This window comes from Mirounga angustirostris, unplaced genomic scaffold (assembly GCF_029215605.1).
Source record: "Mirounga angustirostris isolate CCGP_5_RB_7025 unplaced genomic scaffold, mMirAng1.0.hap1 SCAF_3, whole genome shotgun sequence".
Taxonomy (NCBI): domain Eukaryota; kingdom Metazoa; phylum Chordata; class Mammalia; order Carnivora; family Phocidae; genus Mirounga; species Mirounga angustirostris.
Window position 1 is genome coordinate 141,515,807 of NW_026991711.1, and position 26,388 is coordinate 141,542,194.

At 41.2% G+C, this 26,388-nt stretch overlaps 1 protein-coding gene and 1 pseudogene across 20 annotated transcripts in view; both read left to right on the forward strand.

The window, feature by feature from the left end:
- The window catches only part of OSBPL6 (oxysterol binding protein like 6), a 198,710-nt gene that overhangs the window by 71,029 nt on the left and 101,293 nt on the right, over positions 1 to 26,388 (forward strand). For 4 of the 20 annotated variants that reach the window (XM_064586753.1, XM_064586754.1, XM_064586756.1 and 1 more), the window contains one exon: positions 18,741 to 18,932. The exons of the other annotated variants lie outside the window; for them this stretch is intronic. The gene's annotated coding sequence lies outside the window, so the exon portion shown is untranslated. The remainder of the gene's footprint in view (positions 1 to 18,740; positions 18,933 to 26,388) is intronic. 20 annotated transcript variants of the gene reach the window in all.
- Positions 120 to 2,471, forward strand: LOC129045625 (large ribosomal subunit protein uL3-like; annotated as a pseudogene).

Below are 26,388 nucleotides of genomic sequence, written 5' to 3' on the forward strand. Positions count from 1 at the left end.
TCGTTAAGCGTCTGCCTTCGGCTCAGGTCATGGTCCCAGGGTCCTGGGATCGAGCCCCACATCGGGCTCTCTGCTCTGCGGGAAGCCTGCTTCTCCCTCTCCCACTCCCCCTGCTTGTGTTCCCTCTCTCGCTGTGTCTCTCTCTGTCAAATAAATAAAATCTTAAAAAAAAAAAAAAAGAAAAAAACTTCTACTCTGTGAAAGATAATGCCAAGAAAATGAGAAGACAAGCCACAAACTAGGAGAAAATGTTTGTAAAAGACGTATCTGATAAAGGACTATTATCCAAAATATACAAAGAATTCTTAAAACCAAACAATAAGAAAACAAACAACCAGATCAAAAAATGGGCCAAAGACCTTAACAGATACCTCACCAGAAAAGAGATATAGATGGCAAATAAGCATCTGAAGAGATGCTCTACATCATATGTCATCAGGGGAATGCAGATTGAAACAACAATGAGGTATGACTGCACTCCTATTAGAATAGACAAAATTCCAGAACACTGATAATACCAAATGCTGGTGAGGATGTGGAGCAACATTTGTTGCTGTTGGGAACGCAAAATAGCATTGGCTGCTTTGGAAGAAAGATTGGCAGTTTTTTACAAAGCTAAACATACTTTACTATATGATCTGTAGTCACTCTTTGGTATTTACCCAAAGGAGTTGAAAACTTACGTCCACCCAAAAACCTGTACAGGAATGTTCGTAGAAGCTCTACTCATCTCTACCGGCAATATTTGGCGGCGGAATGTCTCACCGGAAATTCTCTGCTCCCAGGCATGTGTCCCTGGGCTTCTTGCCTCAGAAGCGCAGCAGCCGGCACCGTGGGAAGGTCAAGAGCTTCCGGAAGGATGACTCTTCTAAGCCTGTCCCCCTCACAGCCTTCCTGGGCTACAAGGCTGGCATGACTCACATCGTGCGGGAGGTGGACAGGCCAGGGTCCAAGGTGAACAAGAAGGAAGTTGTGGAGGCTGTGACCATTGTGGAGACACCACCCATGGTGGTTGTGGGCATGGTGGGCTACATGGAAACCCCTCGAGGCCTCTGCACCTTTAAGACCATCTTTGCCGAGAACATCAGTGATGAATGCAAAAGGCGCTTCTGTAAGAACTGGCATAAGTCTAAGAAGGCCTTCACCAAATACTGCAAGAAGTGGCAGGATGATGATGGCAAAAAGCAGCTGGAGAAGGACTTCAACAGCATGAAGAAGTATGCCAGGTGATCCGGTTCATCGCCCACACCCAGATGCGTCTGCTTCCTCTGTGCCAGAAGAAGTCCCACCTCATGGAGATCCAGGTGAATGGAGGCACAGTGGGTGAGAAGCTGGACTGGGCCCACCTTGTCTAAGCCCCCCAGCCCGTGGTTATTTCGGTCCAGCAGCCGGAACGGACAAAGTCAGTGTACCGGGTCCTTCAACCTTTCTCTTTCACTTTCTTTGTCCCCTGCTCCCCTTCCCTCCCCTGCCCTTTTCATCACTTCTTTTCCCTTCCTTTTTTACTTCTTTCCCCACTTTGTGCTGCAGATATTTGAGCACCGTGTAGCTGTGGGAAGTTTACAGACTGGCGGTTAAAACACGCGCCTAAAAAGAGATCACAGAACTCTCTCTTTGCCAACTTGCTTCAAATGCTGGGGCAAGAATGTGGTGCCGTGAGACCCTGACAGAGAGAGGGCCCCGCCTGCGGCATCAGAGAACGTTCCCTGGGCACTGACCTTTGGGCCGAACTGGGCTCAACTAGATGATGAAGAAAGGGAAGGAAGCGTTTTCCTTGCCGAGGAAGCAGCAAGTGCTTCAAGAATTGAAAGGAAGGATGACGTGGGGTTGGTGGGGCCAGGACAACTCACACGCAGGTCTGCGGGGCTGCCTGTTTGGAATTCTGGTCTCAAGCCTAATCCTCAGTCCTTCTGTGAAGTGCTTCTTTGTGCCGAGCCGATTCAGCGGCCGCATTGCACCCAGTGGCCTGCACGTACGTGTTCTCTGATTTTTATGGGACGCCGCTACCCCTGCAGCCCTTCACTGACTGTATTAGTCAGCGGGAGCTGCTGTTAACAGAAGCTGGCCACGCACTAGGAGCCTTCAACAACAGATGCTTATTTTCTCACAGTTCGGAGGCTACAAGTTCAAGATCAGGGTGCCATGGGGGCCGGTTTCTAGTGAGGACTCTTTCTGGCTCATGGACGGCTGTCTTCTTACTGTGTCCTCACACGGTTTCTCTGTGAGCTGGTGTGGGAGGGGGGATGAGAGAGAGATTGATCTCTACTGTCTCTTCCTCTTCTTATAAAACGCCAGTCCTATCTGATTAGGGCTCACCCTTCTGACCTCCTTTAACCTGTATCACCTCCCTAACGGCCCTAGATCATATCCAAATACAGCCATGTTGAGGGTTAGAGCGTCAACATATGAATTATGTGGGGACGTATTTTTAGTATGTCACACTGACCTGTCATAACGTGGAGCATGACTTCTTTCTTTTTAAATTTTACTTATTCATTTGCCAGAGAGAATGAGGGGGGCGGGTAGAGAGAGAAAGAGAGAGAGAAAGAGAACAAGCAGGGGGAGCGGCAGGCAGAGGGAGAAACAGGCTTCCCGCAGAGCAAGGAGCCCGATGTGGGACTCGATCCCGGGACCCTGGGATCATGACCTGATCTGAAGACAGATGCTTAACCGACTGAGCCACCCAGGTATCCCTGGAGCATGACTTCTGATGATTGTCCCTAGGATAATACCTCATGATTTACAGTGAGCAGGTGTCTCAGAGGAGAACAGAAGAGTAAAGCTCTGCAGCATTTGGCCTTCTCCCTTTGAATACCAGGGAGAGAACCAAACAGAAACTGATTCTGTTATGTCAGCATGCTCCATCACGAAGGCACAGGGCTTGTGGTGGATCAACTTGCTCCGTCTCTGAAGTGGGCGTAGCTCTTGTGAGGCTAGCTGGTGCTCAGTGGCTGGGATGCTGCAGGTCAGCAGGAAAGTAAACAGGAAGCTTGAATACATGGAGAGAGGCTGGGACTTCCAGATGCAACCTGCAGCCTTGTGACTTCAGGCGAGAACAGGTAGCTTCGGGAATCACGGGAGGCCTGCTATCAGTAACAACACCACAGAAAAGAAAATTATGAAACTTAATTCATCCCCGGTTCTTGCTCTTTCTGTCAGATCAGTGGTAACTGTTGTTAAGTACATTCAGTTGTAGGGCTCATGCTTTTTCTGGAACTTTTAAATTAATGACCCTTAGAAAAGTCATATTTAAAAAACCATGCTCGGGAGATGAGTAGCATGGCATCCTACACATCATTCTCAGGGGTATTTTCTGGGTGTATGGATATGTATGGCTTCAGCAGGACCGTGAGCACTGTGGGAAGAGGAAGCTAGAGAGGCTTGGCTATTATTTTCTTTTTTTGGCCAGTGCATTGAAAGCTATCCAAGCAAGGCTTATCATTTTCTCCTGGATGACGCAAGTCTATCGATTATATCTGTACTTTGCCCACTTGACCTCTTCCACATTCTTATTATAGGATTCTATAATAGGATGAATCATATAGAATGAATTTCATTCTACTATTGGCTGAAAGGGTTTATGAAAGAAAGAAAACTTAGAATAGCATGAGCCACATCCTACACTCTACTAGTAGATAGAGCTTATATAAACATAGACTGTGTACTCTCTGAAGTGTTTGACAGACTTATAGGCTTCCTAGGAGGCAGAAAAAAGTGAAAATCCGAAGAAAAGAACATTGGCCAGGAAACGCAAGGCCGAAAGAAGTACTATGGTGGTGATAGATGAATAAACAAGAAATTAGTAAACACATGCTGTGTATAAGACTGTGACTGGCACTTAAAGGCATAGAAGGACTTAAATCAACCAAGGAATTTACATTTTAAGTTAGACCAGATATAAATTTAAGCAAAATATAAAATCGTCAAGTAATCGAAAAAAAGTACAAATGAGATGTCAGAAGGTGGTATGTGATTTATTGCCAAATGAAGAGTGCTACCAATGAAGTGATTTTTCTCCATTAGCATCCAAAGTCCGTAACAGCGAGGACCACAAAGGGCATGCTTGCGATGGTTAGTATAGCGGTTGGCGTTCATTAATTAATCAAGGCGAGGGAACACTGAACTTTTTAAAGTAAGGATGGTGTTTTTTGCTTGTTTGTTTAAAAGGTGTAACTTATGTACAATAAAGTATAGAAAATCTTAAGTGTAGGTTCAATTAATTCTCCCTATCTGTATCTATGCATAAAGCCACCCCCAGATGAAGATCGAGAACATCTCTAGCACACTGGAAGGTTCTGTCACACCTCTTTCAGTCCGTACCACCCAGTAGTAGCTGCCATTCTGACTGCTGTCCCTGCACTTTAATTCTGCCAGTCTTTGAACTTCATACCCATGGAATTATACAATGGTTCCCTTTGTGTTGAGATTTGCCCACGTCGTTGTGTGCTGTTGAAAGCATCAGTGGTTCATTCTTGCTCATTTCTGTGTATTATTCTTAATGGGCACTTGGCTTATTTCAAGTTTGGTGCTAGTAGGAATACAGCTGCTGTGAACATGTTCAGATTTGTCTTTTGATGGATGTAAGCACTCACTCCTCTTGAGATCTATCCAGGAGTGGAATTGGTGGGTCACAGGGTATTACTGCCTTTAGCAGATATTGTCAAACATTTTTCCAAAGTGCTCATCCCAACTTACATTCCCCCCAGCAATGTAGAAGAATTTGAATACAGATTCTAAATTGTTTTTATAGGCTTCAGTAAAGTTCATTCGGAACATGTAAAGACCCTGGTCATTACAATCCAAGGGAGTGAGGGAGGGAATGCATTTTTCTCAGTGTTAGTATTGCTCATACTTCCGGACTCTAAACTCTCAGGGCCAGAGCACAACGTAGGCAGGCATTCAGCCAGTGTTTGAGTGGATCCTGAGATAGGTCCCTAGTTTAGGAAGGAAGATGAATATGACAGCAGGGTGTAGTGGCAACCAATTATTGAATTCTGACCTTTACAGATATCAAGGCTCTCAGCTTTATCACTTGCCAGTTTCATGATGTCTTTCGTTCTACAATTCTAATTGAGTCTGCTCTGTGCCAAGAAGTCTTGTCCTACTGTTGCTGCTGAATAAAATTAAAGATGGTCAGGCAAGGCCCACAATAACATAGTCTCTGGTCCAGGACGGGTTGGTGACTGAGTGGGACTGGTGTGTGGACTACACCATGATAAGGGGAGCCTATGATAGAGCCTTGCAGCACATTTGAGGATGGGCTCAGGTCAGGTCTGTAACAAGCAGGACAGGAAGTAGGCAATAAATGCTTTCCAAGAAATTCTTCCGTTTGGTTCTCTTATCAAGGAATAGGAAGAACCACGAGGCATGACCAGGGATAATTTGAGTCTCGAATACGTGCAGTGTGACTGTTGGGCAAAGCTGCTTTAAAAGCTAACATTGAGGAATGCCTGGGTGGCTCAGTCGGTTAAGTGTCTGCCTTCGGCTGGGGTCATGATCCCAGGGTCCTGGGATCAAGGAACTCCACATTGGGCTCCCTGCTCAGCGGGGAACCTGCTTCTCCCTCTTCCACGCCCCCTGCTTGTGCGCTCTCTTTCTCTGTCAAATAAATAAATAAAATCTTTAAAATAAATTAATTAATTTAAGAAAGCTAACATTGGGTACCTGCTACATCTCAGGCATTTTTCTTTCCTCGTCATTACAACCCTGTGCAATGGGTACTCTTAGAGCCCCATTTCACAGATAAGGAAACCAAGGAACAGAGAGAAGACATAACTCAGGCAAAGTCCTACAGCTAGAGAATAGGAGAGCAGTATTTGAATCTAGATGCTTCCAGAGACTGGGTTCTTAGCCACTCACTGCACAACAGCTGTCTGTCAGGGTACTTTAAACTTTTAAGTGCATAGTCTTTATTTCTATGAACCTCATAAAAGTTGGGTATTTGAAATGAACATTTTGCTGATTTTTATGTGTCATTTCTCCCTGGGATGGTTTGCAAACTTGTAGTCTGAAGAAAGTTTGACATATAGAGGTATTAGAATAATCCAAGGATCTCAGTTTTTGAAAAGAAAAATTTTAACCTAGTATTAGTTGATATGTATCAGAAGGTCTGTAAATTAGCAGCCAAACATACTATTCAATAACATCTCTGTATTTTTGCATGAACTATGGTGTATGCCATGAGAAGTAAAGGATAATTCTGAAATCCAAAAATTTGAGAGCTTAACCCTTCCATGCAATTACCAGTTGAGTGTCTGCCAGGTGGTACGTGCAGTACTAGGTCCTGAGCATGTATTACCTGTAATCTCCCAAGCAACTTGAAGTAGGTTTTATTAGATCCCAGATCCCCACTTTTCAGATGAAGAAATTGAGGATCAGAAAAGCCAAATAACCTGCCCAGTGTCATAGCTAGAAAACATCACCACGGGGATTTGAACTAAGCCTGTTTGACCCCACTCTTTCCTTGATACCAGACTCTTCCACTTGTGCCTAAAGGAAGCACTCAATTTCAAGGAAGTGCTGCTCTGTGGTAATACTTCACCCTGCTATCCCCATCCATTTTTTTTTAAATCAGTCTATGGCATCAAATTAGATTTCCGGAAGAACAGTTTTGAATTGTAATGGATGGCATTGTTCCCTGTCTCAACATTTTAAATTGTATTCTGATTTTGCTGACAATACTGTCTATCTAAATACAGGAAACTTTAGTCATAAGAATGCTAATAGACCTGATTTAGTTGTCAGATTTTTTTTGTGGTCTCATGAGCAAACAAGTATGTTACTGTGGAAACCAAATAGAAACCTAGATGAATTGATATGGTAAAAGGCCTAAGAAATGGGGCAGCTTGAAATAATTCCATCAGAGTAGCATAGGGGATAAATTAGGCCAGGGTTATTCAGTTAAGTCATATATACAGATTATGCAAATATTTTATTTATTTAGAGTCTATTTTATCATTTAAACCAATGTGTAATTTATAACGATATCACTGACAATGTTTACCTAATTTGTTAACCTAAATTTTTAACCTTATTCTGACCTCCATTTGCATGTGGTAGGTATATTTGTACTTTAAAAGAATATATGTAATAGTCTTTTTTTTTTTTTTAAGATTTTATTTATTTAGTTGACAGTGAGAGAGATAGTGAGAGAGGGAACACAAGCAGGGGGAGTGGGAGAGGGAGAAGCAGGCTTCCCGCTGAGCAGGGAGCCCAGTGTGGGGCTCGATCCCAGGACCCCGGGATCACAACCCGAGCCAAAGGCAGATGCTTAATGACTGAGCCGCCCAGGCGCCCCTGTAATAGTCATTTTAAAGGCAAGTAGGATGAAACAGAGTCTCCTGCTATCTGCCCCAGGGATCCAGTTGCCATTCCAGTAATCCAAGAGACGCCAGCAACGTGATATTAGAGACTGAATGTTCCAAATGTCATTGATATAAAAGCCATATCAGGTAGAGCCCCCAACAGAAATTTCCCATTAGCACGACTCTGAGTCAGGCCATCCCAGTGAGAGTGTTCTTTCATGTGGGGTTAGGGCTTGTAGGTCATGTATTCTTGCAAGACTGGGGGCTTCGGAAAATTACTTAGGTCTAAGAGTGCATATGAGAACTCATTTATGTAACCGTTGTAGACTGAGTAGGCAGAGCAATGTCCTCTGTGAACGCAGGACTGCAGACAGTAGGCAGCTGTCCAGTGGTCTGGCGAGAACATATGGATCGGCACAGCCCTGCGGCATCACCCCAGAGTGAAGTCAGCCTCTCCCTTGTGATCCAATAAACGTTTGAATGAATGCCATCCAAGTGGCCTGTTGGGGCTTGTGACCCTCTGCCCAGGCAGTATCAGACTACCGGGGTTTTGGGGTTCTTTGGTTACTGTTTCCTTCTCTTGGCATTTGGGAGTTCTGTTATGTATCAGATTCTCTGATTTTTGCATTTTGGTCCTTGCATATTTAGAGTGTAGGGCGTATTAGACATGATGACTGAAATGATCGTTATATACACAGGTCTTGAGAACTCTTTAACCAAAGCCCGGAGGCGACCAGTATTTTGAGTCTGTAGCAGAGGAAACACAGGATCAGCCATGTTATGATTTCTCTAACCTGAAAGCACACCTCTACATGGCAGGTCCTCACACCTTCTTCTAAAGTGTTTGAAAGCTCTCTGTGACTGGTTATCATTATCTTATGATAATGAAAGTACATTATCATAAGATGGCTGATCCTGTGTTTCCTCTGCTACAGACTCAAAATACTGGTCGCCTCTGGGCTTTGGTTAAAGAGCTCTCAAGACCTGTGTATATAATGATCATTTCAGTCATCATGTCTAATATGCCCTACACATCTACATGAGTAGAAGGGAAGCTTTTAATGCACCACTGTTAGTTGTCGCTGGTGAGGCACTGGATGGTAAATGTAATGGTGGTTTCTTCGCCCTAGGAGTAGCATTCAAATTCTCATCTCTCAACTTCATGAGAAAACAAGCCTTGCTGCATATCTTTTAAACTGAAGCCTTTCTTCCTTCAACGTTGGTCTGTTCCTGTCCATTTGGTTTCAATAACCAGTCACAGCGAGCTTTCGAGCACTTTAGAAGAAGGTATGAGGACCTGCCATGTAGAGGTGTGCCCATGGTGCGGTCGGGCTTCTGAGGATGAGGCAGATGTGGGCATTGCCCTCAAAGAGCATCCAGTTTGGGGAAGAAAAGACATGTGTCTCAAGAACTCTGATCAAGATGGGCTGAGGAAAGTCCATGAGGTACTGAGCAAGGATTGTGAAAGTTAAGAACCTGGAGAATTCCTTCTAGGAAACAGCTCCCTGTCACCCATACAGGGTGTAAAGGAAGGACGGGATTGAGATCTTCGAGGTGTAAGGGGAAGACCGTTTTAGTTAGAGAAAACACACACAGTGGGTGAAGAGTCTGTACGTCTGGGGGAATTGCTAGGAGTTCTGTTTGGTTGAAGATCTCAAGAAGCCTGTTGTGGAAGATAAAGTTGGAAAGTTAGTTGGAGTTGGGTCACGGGGACCTTGAACGCTAGAATATGGAATTGGGGTTTATTCTCTCTTTTCTTCATTTCAAATTCTAACACAAGTGTGTTACTTTACAGTCTGATTATTAAGTATGATTATTAGTAGAAAGTCAAGTATTCCTTTTGGCAGTTTGTGGGAAAATACAAAAATATTGTTACACAGTTCAAGTGGTATGGGTCAAAATGGATTTTTTGGGCTGGAAATTCTCCACAGAGGCAGTGCTAAATATATCACATAATCTATCACTGAGGTGGAAGTCAGCTGCATCACTGCAGCATGCCCTTATTTTGATTCCTCCTTAGGTTCAATGATGATAGGATCTACATTTCATAGCTTGCTTTCTTTTTTTTTTTGGCCAGGTGGGTGGTGTTAAAATGCCTAATACCCCATTTCTCTGGCAAACAAGCTGGTTTGTTTGAAATATGAGTCATTAAGCTCCTTTATCTTTCCTCCCAATTTCCTACTTAGCATTTTCCCTTCATATTGGGCACTTTGTAAGCAGTGAGGTGGCTCATTGATTTGCCGCGCATAAAGGAGCAGCGCTGGTCTATTTTCTATTGAAAGGAATTATTTTGGTCTACCTGTGGTGTGCCTTGGAAATATTCTGAGCTGGTATTTGTAGCTATTGGAGGCTAACAGGAAAAAAATCTGAATTTTATCAGATAGGTTTGAAACATTTTTCAATTGATAAAAACATTAGTGAAAAGGGCTATCTTTGTTAGTGTTCTCTGGCTAATTAACTCTGTTGACTAAAGCTTGAGGCTTATATGGCAAGGTCAATTAGTTTTACTCTGTGATTATCTCTCAGAACCTCTAGTCCTGGCCATTGATCTCAATAAATAATTATAATACTAGCAAGCACTTACATAGCTTTAAGTGCTATACATATAAACTTATTTAATTTTCAGAATGATCCTAAATAGTAGGTATTGTTACTATCTCCATCTTTATAGATTATGAAATTGAGAAGCTATGTGATTGGCCCAAGGTCTCATTACTGGTTACTGGCTAAGCCAGGATTTGTTTGTTTTTTTTTTTTTAAAGATTTTATTTATTTATTTGAGAGAGAGAATGAGAGACAGCACAAGAGGGAAGAGGGTCAGAGGGAGAAGCAGACCCCCCGCTGAGCAGGGAGCCCGATGCGGGACTCGATCCCGGGACTCCAGGATCATGACCTGAGCCGAAGGCAGTCGCTTAACCAACTGAGCCACCCAGGCGCCCCCTAAGCCAGGATTTGAACGTAAGCACTTGGGGTCCTGGATCTTTACTTTTGATTTCATTAAAATCCAAGGACACCAGTAAGAATGTCTCTAGACTTAAGTAAACATGATGTGTGTCTAAACATTTAAGGCTATTTATTTTGTATAGCAGAAAGCTTTGATTTAAGAAATTTCAGACCAGGGCGCCTGGGTGGTTCAGTTGGTTAAGTGTCTGCCTTTGGCTCAGATCATGATCCCAGGGTCCTGGGATCGAGCACTGCATCGGGAGCCTGCTTCTCCTTCTCCCTCTGCCTGCCGCTCCCCCTGCTTGTGCTCTCTCCTTCTCTCTGTCAAATAAATAAATAAAATCTTTAAAAAAAGAAAAGAAATTTCGGACCAATGTTATGATATACAGACACCAGAAATCTATTCAGCGTCTCTTTTGTTGCCCACGCATACATAGTTGGACATTTGGGCGAGGCTTCCCGGTGGTGACATTTGAGACCTGAGCCGGGACTTCAAGGATGTTCAGGTGTTCAACAGGCAGAAAAGAGCACCACAGGAAGAGGGAACAGCACATGCAAAAGCTCAGAGGGGAGATGGCATTCAATGTGCATGTTTGGAGGAAAATACGGTGTCCAGGGTATCTGAAACAGGGTGGAAGCCACGCAGAGTGACTAAGATGCAGTGTAAGGCTGCAGGTTGTACCCTGCGGAGGAGTTAACATTGTCCTCTCAGACGGTGACTTTCGTTTTGATCAAGGATTCACAGATTTTTATATCCAGTGTCAGAGGGTTCCCAGGTGCTCTGATGCTCACCTGTAGGTCCATAGACCCCTTTCCCCCAAGTCTTAGAGAATAACTGAGAATCAGAAATAACACGGTCAAATTCATGCTTTAAGAAAGAGGAGGACTCTGATGGCAGCGAAGGTTCCTGTCAGGGAGAGTGGTAGGAAGTAGAGGCGTCAGGAGGCAGAGCACATAACCGAGGCCAGAGAAGGCCGAGTTGACCCAAGAGCGATGTCAGGGAAAGGGAACGCGGGAAATGGACGTGAGCGGACTTGGGGCGAGCTACATGGGAAGGTTGCAAGGGAAGCGGCTGAGAGAAACTGCAGTTTTCTAGCTTGGTTTAAGGGTAGAGAATGGTGTCACTAATAAAAGCTGAAGACCAGAAGAGGCAAGGGTAGACAAAGGGGCAAGGGTAGAATGTAAGGGGCTCGATTTTTAGACCCATTGAGTTTCAGGTGCCCGTGATACATTCCAATGGAAACATCCAGCGGACAGTTGGAAATGCAATCTGGAAAAGAGGTCAGCATCGGAGAGAGACTTAGCCATCTCCCTAACAAAGGGTAGGCTGAAGCCCTCGGAGTTAGGAGTTAGACAGGGCCTAACTGGGGGAGCCTAGCGGAAGGGGGGGCACCAGGTGAGCAGCAGGAAGGCTGGCCTGGGAGAAGGGACCCAGGGGAGCCCAGCAGCATCACAACACTCAAGCGTTTCCCGTGTGCTGGGTCTGTTCTGAACACTTTACATGCGTTAGCTTGCTTAATCCTCTGCCGCCTCTGTGAAGGAGCCACATTTTACACGTGCGGAACCCCAGTCGCCTTCCATGGTGAATTAGTGGTGAGCATCAGTGAGCCGATGATAGTGAACTAAGATAGTTTTTGTCATAACTGTCTTTAGATTTAAATATAGATTGGTAAGCTTTGATGACAGTATTTCCTTACTTTCCCCCCCCCGGTTCTGTGAAGTAAATATAGTATGATCATCAGAATTCATGAAGAAAGCATGATCTGAGACGTCCATAAATTTCCAAATTCCCTGGCCTTCTCATCACATGAATATTCTGTTAGGATTCATGCATTTCTTAATATATTCTTATTTAATAGATTACGCTTTCCCTGAAGTTTTTTCTCCCAATCAGTGAGCATTTTGGGCATTGGTTGGAGCACTTCCTGAAATGGTTTCATGAGTCACATTTTCGTATTTCCTCTTAGACTATACATTGGACTCTCTTAGTGGTGATCTGAGATTTCACCAAGCTCTACATTCCTATTCTTTTTTTTTTTATGATTTTTTTAAATTAACATATAATGAATTATTTGTTTCAGGGGTACAGGTCTGTGATTCATCAGTCTTACACAATTCACAGCGCTCACCATACCACATTTCTATTCTAATCTACACAAACTTCTCTTGTTTACTTACATGCATCGCTTCCTTAGAACCTCTCCATTTTTTCCTTTTATTTTTTATTTATTTATTTATTTTTTAAAATTTTATTTATTTATTTGAGACAGAGAGAATGAGAGACAGAGAGCATGAGAGGGAGGAGGGTCAGAGGGAGAAGCAGACTCCCTGCCGAGCAGGGAGCCCGATGCGGGACTCGATCCCAGAACTCCAGGATCATGACCTGAGCCGAAGGCAGTCGCTCAACCGACTGAGCCACCCAGGCGCCCCATTTTTTCCTTTTAATCACTATTCTAGCAGTAGAGATTTTCTTTGGAGCCCATTTTCTCAGAGTAATTTTCTTTTGGTCAGTTCATCAGTTATGTACATTGGGGGAACAAGAAACAACAAAATCACACCAAGTTGCCACAGCTGGGCTATCTGCTAGGCAGGGGTCAGCAAACGATAGTCCAAGGACTGAATGCGATCCACCACTTTTTTGTAAGGGAAGTTTTGTTGGAATATAGCCATGTTCATTCATTTACATCTTGCCTCTGGCTGCTGTCCTGCTACAATGGCAGAGCTGTTGCAACTGCATGACCCACAAAACCTAAAATGTTTACTGATTTGGACTTTCATAGAGAAAGTACAAACTCTTTCTCTGTAGCATACTACTTTTGGAGGATCAGGATATGTCCAAGGCATAGTTACAGTGCTTTAGAGGTTGTTTGTTTGTTGTTGTTGTTTTTCAAAGATTTATCCATTTATTTTAGAGAGAGTGAGCAAGTGGGGGAAGGGTCAGAGGGAGAGAGAGAATCCGGAAGCAGACTCCCTGCTGAGCGCAGGGCCCAATGCGGCTTCCATCCCAGGACCCCGAGATCATGACCTGAGCCGAAATCAAGAGTCGGCCGCGTAACCAACCGAGCCACCCAGGCACCCCATATAGTGCTTTAGAATTTTTAAATAAAATTATACTCAACTGAATAATAGGACCATTGAGTAGCTTCTGTATTATTTGTTTTTTGGATACAAAATGGAAATTGTCAAGGGAATAATAAAATTGAAGTCTCCTTTAAGTAATAATCAGAATTCTTACCTGTATAATCAGTCATCTGAATTTTTGTCAGCATTGACAAAACTGTTAAATTTGGAAAAAGAAATTTTCTTTGAATCCTTAATAGATGCCAGGTCCTTAATTGTGCTTGGCCTTTGGGATTTGGAAAAATATAACACTTTCCCCACCCTCAGAGAAATACGTGTCAATTTAAACCAAGTTAGATATAAATAAACAAAAAATCTGGGAAAATTGGCCTAAATTATAGAAATATAACGGATTGAGAAAATGAGCCAAGTAAATTATTTCAGTTTATTAACATGTTGACCATATATTACTTCTTCAGTCATGTTTCTGAAAAAATGGTTATGCTTTATTTCCCATTATTTTGCCAAGACAAGAAATATGTGATGCCAAATAGGTTCACATTTTGCTCTATCAAATATATGTTCCTCATGTGTCCCTCCTGGATGCCCACTCTCCCAGGTAGCTCTGCCTTCCTTTTGGGGCTGCTAAATGTCTTCTGAGGTCCTCTCTTGCCTCTGGGTTCTCTTTCCTCAAATTTGGTCTCCTGCATTGGCTCCATTGATGCATAATCACGTGATTCTGCTGCTCTGAACTGAACTCCTGTTCTCTACAGCCCACCTAGTGAAATCTAGTCCTTTACTAGCATTTAAGACCTTCCACAGAAGCCTTCGTGGAAGATCTTAGATGTTCCATACCTCCTCTCTTTCTTCCGCCCCACCCTCCTCCTTTTTTTTTTTTTTTTTGTACCCTAGACTCAAGTACTGGGACTACAGTCTATACTTTCTCATCTGTTGATTTTCATACACTTTTCCTCACTGTTTGAAATGTCCTTATCCATCTCTGCTTGTGTCCATTTCTTGCCTGAATCTACTAATCTTTCAGCTGCCTCCTCTTTTGAGCAATTTCCCCCCATCACTTTCCACCTGCCTCAGAAATTCTAAGCTAGAATGAATGTTTTCATGCCATGAATATCCGTAATATATTTTCTGCTTTTGTAACTTAAAAAGATTATTCACATACTGTATCCTGTTATCTATGGCTAAGCTCTAAATTTCTTCTTTTTTTTTTTTTAAGTTTTATTTATTTAAGTAATCTCTACACCCCACATGGGGCTCAAACTCATGACCCTGAGATCAAGAGTCACATGCTCTTCCAACTGAGCCAGCCAGGGGCCCCTAAACTCTAAATTTCTTAAGGAAAGGAGCTTTGTTTTTGTTGATTGTTTGTTACATTTCTATATTTCTTTAGTGTCTGGTTTTAGTGTTTGCATATAATAGCTGCACAATTGATTTAGTGATGAGTGGATAAATTAATCAGTGCTTAATGGCAGATGTGAAAACTCTGTTCTGTTGTATCAGTTGGTGAATTTTAACTTATTTGATATATGGTAGCACTAATGAGGTTAGATACATTTCCAAGATAAAAATCAGCTCTTCAGTTATTGACAGGAAAACCACAGTAGTTGCTGGGTGAAAGTGCCTACAGATCGTGTTTTTCATCGTTAGGAAGTTACCTCCAGAACAGCCTGTTTTCATAGACTGTTGGGTTGTAGCACTAAATCTATTCTCCAGGGCTTTAGACACAGTGTAGAAATCCTCATTGTATTTGGGATTATCACAGGTAAGAAGAGGAAAATCAGTTTCTTGTCTAAACCTTGTTGCCAGTGAAAAAAAACAAAATAGCAAAATCTTTTTACTAACTAAGATATTTAATGGAGACAGTAGACAAAGTAAACAAGATAATGAGAAAAGGTCTTAGGCTATAGTTTTCTGGGAAAGCAATTTAAGATGTTTAACCTTAAATAAAGACCAGTCTTTGTGAAAATGATGTGGGCATTGAGTCAGCACAGTGGGCCACCTAATGTACAGAAAATAGTCAAAAATGTCTCATCTCTTATTTTTGTTGTGAAATGGACTTTGCTATGTAGGCTGCTAACTTTGTGTAAATACTCTTCTGCTGGTCTTTCTGTTTTTACTATTCTAAGAATCTTTAATATGTTACAGAATGATGGAGCTCGCTTTATCTTGTTTCCATTTTGCATTCTATGCATTAACTTAGTAGCTACACGAGACAGTCTAGTGTTTGGTAGAACACATCATATGCTCTGAGGACCTGAATAAGAAATGAGTGGAATGTGTGGGGACTGTGCTGGACAAGAACATGGTGTATAGTGGGCAAAATTCAGACCGTGGGAGGATTAGTCACACAACTTACAGGAAAAATTCTGTTGCAAAGATAATGGATCATTTGCTTCCTGAATGAGCCATTCAGAAGGAACCTTTGCCAAATCACTAAACTCCCTGATGAGATTCTGCAAAGACTCCTACCCGCGTACTCGTTGGTGTAGAAGACTTTGTTTGAATCAGCCTTTCCAACCTTTACAGTTTCTAATTTATTAATTGCTTAGGTGGAATGTGTTGGGGAGGCTTTTTGGTCTGCAGAATGTATCGTTAAATTAGAACATGATTCCTTTCATGTGTTTTGATAAAAAGTGGTTTACTTTTTTTTAAAAAAAGCATTAATTTTGGTCATAGTTTTAAAAAGAAACAACTCTTCCCTTCTCTGAGTGTATTTTTAACAAGAGCTTTAAGAATTAATCTTCGATATGTTTTGTCACAAGGAGTAATCAGACTTGAACTTTATAAGCTTGATACCTTTGGACTTCTGCCCTGCACACGGTTTATGTGTAAGGGAAAAAACCCTGTACAGTTTCTTAATTAAATGAAGTTTTGTTGTCACGTGGTTAAACTTCTTGGTTTTTGAATAAAACAATATATTAGCCACCTGCAAATTTGGAATTTGAATGTGATGATATAAATCTTTCTGTCCTAATCAAGTTTTTGAAGCTGAACTAAAATAATTATGCCTAATATTTCTGGCTTCAGTAACTACCGGGGATGATTGATTATATCTGAACCACATATTGATAGAGTGCTAATTTTTAATCAGAGTGATCAGCCCCCCTCCCCTGAAGGTTATAGAAGGCACTACACTTGATTGTGGTTGCTGGCTTTTTGAAGGTTGCACAGAATGTCTGTATGAACATTCATTATAGTCTCAGAACAAGCCAAAACCTTTATTCTGTGACATTGCATACACACTGTGTGAAAATACATACTTTTGTGCAAAAGAACAATAGACTAATTTCTTACGAAGTACATACATATGAATAGAAGCGTTGTAAGTTTCACTTTTAACTCACACTTACTGTGTGCAGGGAACTAAGGTCCAGTCCTTGCTTCTCAGACTCAATGCAGTCTGATAGGGGAGATAAGAGGTGGAAGCAAGCGGTAAGACCAAGACAGTTGTATATATCAGTCGAATTGACCGAAGTATCAGGTGCGATAGATTGCTTCTTTCTAGCAGAGAAGATCAGTGAAGGTATTGGGGGTTGTGATTTTGAGCTAGGTTTTGAAGGACGTATAGGCAAAGGGAAAAGAGATGAATGAAGTGGAAAAAAGCTCCTTGGGCCAGGGTCTGATTTGCATAGGCTGGCCACAAAACACCGCACAATCTGGAAATTCCTTAGGTATGGCAAGCAAAATTCACCTGCCTTCTTCCCCTCCTCTGGGGCTGGACTGGGGGAAACAGAGAGGAAACCATGGTTTTACCCCCACGGATATCTATTCTCTTTTACTTTCCCACTTGCCCTTTCAGGATGGTTAAAAAGTTATGGTGAGTTAGACTAGGGAAGAGGAATGGGCGCAGGCGAAAAGAACCCGCAGCGTAGCACAGGGGGCCCTTTGCCATACTTTTCTTCTTTCTTTTCCTTTTTCAGTGTTCTCTCCTTTTCCAAAGCTTGCAGAGTCCATCATAGAAAAGAGCAAAGAAGAGTGGGGAGGGGATTTCCTGCAGCTGACCATATTCAGTCTGCCTATAATCATGTGGGATTAAAGAGCATGGATTGAGTGGTGTTGGCAGAAAATAAACAGGTATCATGCTGAGCCTACAAAAATAATCTTGATGCACCCTGACTTTAGTTCTAGGTCGTCATCACAGTCATCAATTAAATTTTATTTAGGACCTATAAGATGCATGGAATTGTCTTACAACATAGTAGAGATTTTAAAAAACCATTTTTTGTAGAGGTGTAGGGGGGTTTAAAACAGCCCCCCCTTTTTCCCAGAAAAATGGTACTTACAGGAGCAATCACAGCATAGGATCCTGAGCAGACGTCAATCTTTTGTTCTTCTATGAAGTCATCATCTTTCAGAATATGTGTGTGTGCATTAATTTTTTTTTACTTTTCCATAAGTAAAAAGAGAAAAACTAAAACCAAGTGAAAAAAGAGGCTTGAAAAATCATCAAACCTGGGGAGTAATTTTTAAAGCTACCTTGTGAATAAATGAACCTGCTAGAGAGGTTTATGGCTTGAAGGAAACAACTGCTGTCACATTTCAGGATCAGAGTAAATCATTTAGCTTCTACTTTGGAGTACTTCTCTGATTTGTCTTTCTTTCTCTTCCTTCTCTTCTCTTCTTCTCTCCTCCTCCTCCAAGTTTAAAGTGAACATAGTTTATCTTCTCATAAAATATTCTTTGCCTTCTGAGAAATAATGCCAAGTTGCAAACTGTATTCTTCGATAGTATAGTCAGCCCTTTCTGCTAGAGGATTGTTCTAGGAGTTTGGCTGATGTACTCTGTATGGCAAATTACAGACTATTAATGAGTCTTTATCAGGGCACAGTGATAGTACATTTATATGCTTAGGTGGTGAAACCACTTCATACCTACTGGTTTTAAAAACTAAGATTTAGGGACACCTGGGTGGCTCAGTCGGTTAAGCATCTGACTCTTGATCTTGGCTCAGGTCTCGAGCTCATGGTCGTGAGTTCAAGCCCTGCATTAGGCTCTGTGCTGGGTGTGGGCCTACTTAAATACATACATACATTCTAAAGTTTACATTTAATTGGAGGATTAAACATGTTTCTGGAAAATCTGCTTTATCCGCTTTTAGAAAATATTTGCTATATAAATTGAGAGTTTTCCTACTCCAGACTCTGGGTAAGATGTCAATTATGAATGTTATAATTATGAATGTATGAATGTTATGCTCAGCATGATACCTGATGGCTGACGAGTACAGTGGCTACATCTTTGAGATTCCATAAAACTGGGCAAAGGAGGTAAAAATCTGAGACACCATCCCTTATGAACTTTCTCCTCAAAAGGTATATTGGAAGGAATTTTCTGATTGGTCATCCGCAGTCCCCTGAGAAGCTCATGAAAGTTCTGTGGAGTTGTACTATTATGAGTGTAATCTCTCTTTTTCAGTTCTACCCCTTGCCACAAAACAGCACGAGAAAGAAATCAAGGATCTATACCTGTCATCGACTAGATAACCCCAGTAGGGTCAATAGACAGACTGAGTCCCAGGGAGAAAGCTGCCGGCATCTGAGGGATAAACCACTTTGAAGAGCTTTTACCTTAACGCTGACCTGGAAGACTTTGACTCCTGGTTGCAAGGTGAGTTAGGAGAACACAAGCTTAAGATCAGAAACAGGATTAGATTAGGCAGTGCTTAATAACACAGCAAAAGATTAGTGAGACATTACCAAGTCACAGGAAGGTGTTTCTTTATATATTCTTTTATGTGTATATCAGACCAAAAAGTGATATATTATAATCCTGGTTATGTTTAGGCATCCTGATAAAAAGTTCTACCAGATTTTTTTTTTTTTTTTTTTTTTTAGGATAGGAAGTAGAAAAACCTGCCAAAATATTTGTTAACCTTTTTCTATCTGCAGTCTGACATCATGGGGAAATAAGACACTGCCCTTCCCTTCTAGAGTAATAAAGCTGCAGATATAAGCCTACAAAATGAAATGTTAACCCTGCTTGCATTATATACATATATGCACATGCATGCATGCATACACACATTCTTAAAATGCATCCATTTTTTTTTTAAAAGATTTTATTTATTTATTTGACAGAGAGAGACACAGCAAGAGAGGGAACACAAGCAGGGGGAGTGGGAGAGGGAGAAGCAGGCTTCCCGCAGAGCAGAGAGCCCGATGTGGGGCTCGATCCCAGGACGCTGGGATCATGACCTGAGCTGAAGGCAGACGCTTAACGACTGAGCCACCCAGGTGCCCCCACAGAGTAGAAGTTTTTGATTTTAGTTAAGGCCAGCCTCTTCCATCTTTAATCCATTGGATCCCACAGGCTTAGAGAGGGGGCTATTAAGCTATTTTTTGTTGAAATATCAAAAGGAGGGGGCGCTTGGGTGGCTCAGCTGATTAAGCCTCTTGATTTTGGCTCAGGTCATGACCTCAGGGTCGTGGAATCAGGCTTCTTGTGGAGCTCCTGATTAGCGGGGTGTCTGCTTGAGATTCTCTCTCTCCCTCTCCCCCCCACCCGCTGCTTGCATGCACTCTCTCTCTCTCTAAATAAATAAATCTTTAAAAAATATATATCAAAAGGAAACTTGTCCTTACAACATTGCATTTCACTGATGTCTTTTTCAAAATATTAACATTTCCTCTTTAAAAATGAGTATTAAGTTTAAAATAAACATAAACGACACTTCATTTATGTATCTTGACTCATGAAATGCTTCCCTTGGAGACAGATTCTGAATAATAATAATGAAATAGAGTTGCTAACATGTTGTTACCAACCTTAAAAGCTGGTATATTTGAGGCGTCTAGGTGGCTCAGTCAGTTAAGCGTCTGCCTTTGGCTCAGGTAATGATCCCAGGGTCCTGGGATCGAGTCCTACATTGGGCTCTCTGCTCAGTGAGGAGTCTGCTTCTCCCTCTCCCTCTGCCCCTCTCTCTTCCTCTGCCCCTCCCCCCCAAACTCATGCTCTCTCTCTCTCTCTCAAATAAATACATAAAATCTTATTTTTTTAATTAATTTATTTTTTTAAAGATTTTATGTATTTATTTGACAGAGAGAGACACAGCGAGAGAGGGAACACAAGCAGGGGGAGTGGGAGAGGGAGAAGCAGGCTTCCCGCAGAGCAGGGAGCCCGATGCGGGGCTCGATCTCAGGACGCTGGGATCATGACCTGAGCCGAAGGCAGACGCTTAACAACTGAGCCACCCAGGTGCCCCAAAATGCATCCATTTTTTATAGTCTTTCTTAGAAAACAAGTAGTTGATTTTCTTTTTTTCCCAAGAAACTGAAATAACTAACATGGTATCAACAATGCTTACTATGGGGGGGCTCCTTGTCATCTTTGCTATTTGTGGTTATTATTTTCCGAGCCACTTCACATAGGCTATATGATACCTTAGGCTCAGTGACTTTGGTCTTCACAATTTGGACACGTTCCTCCCAGTCATATAAAGCTTTCTACTTTCTTGAGGTCAGTGACGCCCAGAGCGGAGGGTGTACCGGTAGAGTTCTTGGGGGCTCTCACAAGCCATGTGTCCTCTACTCAAACTCTTATTTGCCCTGGGGCACAGGGGTGGTGGTGGCGATAATTTAGACATCTGTAATTTGGGAAACATCCCAAATCTTCAGATACCATTCCTACCCTTTCCTTGCGTGGACTGGTTCCACTTGGTAGAGCAGAAACCAAGGCTCAATAATTTAATGTAATCATAGTTATGTGAGAAGCTTTCTGTTTATTACTGCATTATTTAAAATTACATTTTAGAGCAGAGCTTGCAAAACAGCAGCCCGTAGGTCAAGTTTTAGATTATAATCTTTTAACCTGTAAACATTTTCCTTTTTAAAATTGGATTAATTGCCAACATTGGACAATCTGGAAACTTCACAGAACAATAAGATACCTGGCTTCTCTTGGAAGATTAAAAATCTGGTCCTGTTACTATTCCAGGGACTGAAGTTTGCTAATCTTTACCGTTCCCGAAGTATTTAATGCAAGCATCCTTACAGATTTATGTTACCTGCGTGGCACCTATAGACTTTTGTTGTCAAGTTTCCTGCTTTAGGCGTCAATTTCTTCTCCTCTCCTTTCATCAAGTCACTTCCATGTACTTTACACATAACACGCTGTTAGTCTTTATTCTTGTTTGGCATTTTATTACTTTATATAAAATGTGTGTGTTTTGAAAATGATGGTTTTCTGAGGTTAAGCTGACCCCTCCCAGACCGGCCTATGAAGAGGGAAGACTTTTCCAAAATCAGAATGGTCCATTTTTCTTAGTTTGGAAATCTGATTTTCATAGTGATGAGGTTTGAATCATTCTTTCCAGACCTTGAGGTTGTCATTTCAGAGTGATATTTTATGACCCCAGAGTTCCAGCGCCTGATCTTACTGTTTTCGTACCTGGGAGGCAAAACTGGTTCATTGATTTGGCCTCTTTTTGAATGACACCCATAGGGATTGGAGTGCATCTACTAGCCCCCGACTCAGTCCGGACACCAGAGTGATTCAGTGAGCAATGTGCTCTGCCATCTACACGGGTGGAACTTTTGACGTTGAGAAATCTTGCCATCAGAATCAGATGTACCTTCAAGCACAGTGGGTTGTAGTCAATCACAAAGTGTCTCTTTCTGCATCTTTGATCGCTGTATATTGTTGGAAGCTGAACTAGTTATAGGGATGTTCCTGTTAATTTGATATTGAATCATACTTTTATACGGTAATAAAGAACTTTAACCACAAAGGCATTTCAAATCATAAGGTCCTTTTCTGTCTATATTAGCTAACCCTAAACATTAATTATTTGATCAGAATTTACAGCTGGAGGAAACGGCCTTGATCCCCAAACAGCAGTTCTTGTCCCAACGACTCATTTACCTTTGAATGGGTAGTGACTGTTACTTTAAGTAGATTTTAGGCCTCAGGATATCCATTTTTGTGTTGAAGCAGACAAGACAGAAGGCCGGCTGGTTTGGATATTTATTTCGGGTGGTTTAGGGTTCTGGCTAAGTTACTTTGCTCTGTCTCAGGGAAATCTCTTAGGCCAGTACTGCCCAGGAACTCCTGGTACTTGACCACAAGCAGAGATGAAATGTACATGAGTCCCTTTGACCATCAGGTTTAAGTTCATGGAAATAAAGTAAATGGAAATTTGTTCCCACACACATTTGCTGAGTTGTGAGTTGACTACAAGACAGAAATTAAACTCTTCTTTAAAAGGAAAAAGCTGGCAATCAGCATCTCATTTCCTTTACAAAATGTGTTTATTTGTGTTGTTCTTTCGACACAGGAATTAGTGTGTATGCACGTATACTTGGGAAATATTTCAGAAAGCCCCCTTTATCTCATTTTCTTGGAGCTCTGTTATTACCTCCCCATTCCCTTTTACTTATCCAGGACTGAAAAAAAAAAGGAGTAGGGAGTGCTTAGAAGCCATTATGGACATATAAAACAGGTTGAAATGTTGTGAAAAAGATAAACTCAGTAAATCAGCTGACCAGTCAGCAAATATAACATGGATGGAGGAGTAGTGTGTTCAGCTTTTTGCTGATGTTTGCTCCCTTTTATCTGTTTTGAGGATTGAGAGACTCCTCCCTCAGGTAGTGGGAATGGAGACGATATCCAATGAGAACTGGCAATGCCAATGTCATTTTACCTACCCCTTTCTTCCTCTCCTGGGCTTCTCATCCTCTTCTGTCTCTCAGGTTGAAGGAGGTCTCTTCTGCTCAACAGGCATCTCATTCCAAAGAGCTGAAGGGGCCGGGGTTGGGGGGGGGGGGAGGTAGTTGGCTATCTTTTCTACAGGGAAGAGGAATGAGAAGACCTCAAAATTTCCTTCTCACTCTGTTGATAAGAATAGAAACACAGGACCAGGAAAGAGTCTTTATCCAGGGATAAAGGCTGTGCCCAGACCAGTCCATCCCCTGTACGTTGTCTTTCTCATTCTGGTAGCTGAGGTTTTAGAAAAACCCCAAATCTGAAAAATTTAGACCAGCTTTGAAAAGTAAATTGTGTGTTAGATACATATACAGTAAAAGTGGGAAGGGAATGAAGAAGTAATTAAGTGAAAAAAAAGTATGCTGTTAATATCGCAGGTTTCATAAGTGAATAGTAGGGAAGAAGGAAATTTTGATTTGTTTCTTAAGATTTTTTTACTCTTTTGCTGTTTTTTTTCCTCTCCTTTAAAAAAATACCTTTCATTTGGAAAATTTAAAACTGTACAAAAGTTAAGAGAATAAATAGTATAGTGAACTCCCATACACACACACCCGGATTCATTTATCCCTCCTCCCTTTTATTCTGAAGTTATTAGAAGTAGACATCAGGATGCCTGGGTGGTTTAGATGGTTAAGCATCTGCCTCCGGCTCAGGTCATGAGCCCAGGGTCCTGGGATCGAGTCCTACATCGGGCTCCTTGCTCAGCAGGGACCCTGCTTCTCCCTCTCCCTCTGCCTGTCACTCCCCTTGCTTGTGCTCTCTGTCTCTCTGTCTCTTTGACAAATAAATAAATAAATAAATAAAAATCTTTAGAAGTAGACATCATGTATTTGGATCAACTAGTATTTGACCCTGAAATACAGTCATCCAAGAAAAACAGAGTATGTGCTTAAAACTAACCTTTTGATAGACAATTTCAGAGTTAGTACTTCAGTTTCTTCAAAGGGTGATCAAAGATATTTCTTTTTTTTTTTTTTTTAGGGGAAGGGTTCCCCTTTTCCTTGAGTATCATCATAAATTCATAGATTTTAAAAATATTTATTATGTTTTAATTAATTGCAGTGATTTTTTTCCCCCCTGGATCCTCAAGTAATACCTTCTTTGTTCATTGGGATTCCCTTCAAGTTGGCTCCTGTGTATACATACAGAAAAGAGAGCCTATCAAAAAGAATCCCAAGCAATTTTCACAAACTGACCATTTCCATATTATCAGCAACCAGATCAAGATACAGAACATCCTGGAAGCATTCCTGTCCCATTAATTTCTTGGCCCAGCTTTTCTGTACCAACAGGATGCCCCAAGCTCCTCTTGTACATTTCATATCCCAGTCTAAGTATCAGCCATTCCAAGAAGCCCTGGTTCTTTTTAGTAGTTAATGGAATTCAGAAACTACAGTCTGGGTGTTAGGAGGGCTCATTCTTACAGGTTTTCACTGTTTCTTGGCTTTTTCAAGGGCAGGGTAGAAACTATATATATTTAAAAATAAAATATCTGAGTTCATACTGATTTTTTTTTCAAGTTAACTTTATGGCATTTTAATATTATTTGATTTTATATCTGTATCTCTTTTCATTTACACTGAAAGTCTTGGTTCAAAATAAGATTACAAACTTATTTGCTTTATTCTTTCAGTACGTAAAATAGTTTCAAATGAATAAGCTCAGCATTACTACCACTTATTATGACTTTACTTTTATGCAGAAAGAAATCTAGAGTTTTATCTTTTATTATCATTATTTTTGGTCTTTCAAAATTTATGTGTGAGGTTAGAAAATAAATTTTTCCTTCAACTCCGTCTTTAGTATCAATGTTGATATGTTTCTTGGCAGTGAAATTCAGTCTATTAAACCTTTAGTCCACCAGATATTTTGAGTTATTTGCCACTCATTTCATCATAAGCAGGAGATGTTCCATAAGCGACAGTGGGATTATTGTACTCTTTGGATGGGAGATTGATTTGTGCTGCATCAAATGTATTTTATTAGTGTCTACCCTTCCTCAACAGTGCAGGTCCAGAGATAGAAGAAAGACAAACATTCTAAATGAAGTAGAGAGCCTGAAAGTGCCTCAGAGAACAGGGATGTATTAGGAGTAACAATTCTAAACTTTGCCTCAGTAAGAAGTGATTTCAAAGATGGTGGACTAACACATAGGCTCCCTGAAACTTCACTCTGTATAGCTGGTGGGAGACTTTTAAAGGTTTGAGATTTCAGAAAAAATGACAATTTAAATATATGTGTGTTTTATCCTGTGCCTTGCATCACCCCTGCTGTATCTGAAGTGTTCACTCATTTATGTAGTCATTCGTTCATTCATTCAGTCATCTGTGTAGCACAATCTCTTGAGCATCTGTCTACTCAGAATGCACCAGTCACTATTTTGGGCCCAGGGATTACAACAAGGAGAGCAGGAATCATAACTGGTAAAGTCTCTGGGGACAGATAATAAGCCAATAAATAATACAACTATTGAGTGAGATAAGTGTTGTGAAAGAAATGAAAAGAATATTGTGCTAGAAAGTGAAAGCAATGGTGTCTATTTTGGGGTGACATGAGCTGAGAACTGAAGGATGGTTTGCTCACTACATTTTCACGTTCAGAGTACTGAATTTGAAAGCACTGTACGATTTATTTAAACAATACCTACAAATTTGGCATGTGAATTTATTTCCAAATGTCTCATTTTTTTTCAGTTGGGACTTCAAGGTTAAAATCTCTTGTTTTGTCAGCTTCTAAAAACTGGAGGAGGACCTCGGTGAAGAGTGTATGGGAACTTGCTGTGGTGTATTTGTAACTTCTCCGCAAATCTTAAATTATTCCAAAATAAAATACTTAAAAGAAAAAACTGGTGAAGAAATGCCAAAGTTTATAGTAAATCAAGTACGGTGTTTCTTCAGTTTGCAAAGATGACATTGCCAGATTTACACAGGAAGGGACTGTGGGGAGGGTGGCGCGTGTTGAGGATTTATTACTTAAATGCTCTTGTACTTGGCCCATCACTCATTTTTGGACTAGACCAATTTTCTTCTTTTTTAAATCTTCATTTTAGCTTCTTAAGTTTCAGAAATGTAACAAAACTTACAAATAAAATTAATTGACATTTTTCCTTTTTAAAAATAATTTATGCATTTTCTTGAAATAATCTTGAACTACTTAGGATATGAGCGAAGCTTTTTCACATGGGGCTTTTTAATAAACTGGCATCATAGATAAAAGTTTGCCCCGATTGAAGCAATCCTCTCTACCTTTTATCTTATTAGTATTTTTCAGTTTGTGTATTTCTAAACATAAAGCATCTTCTTTTACATGTTAGGGGAGATAGAGAAATCTGAAGTTGGCAAGAAGGCATTAAATTCAGAATCTC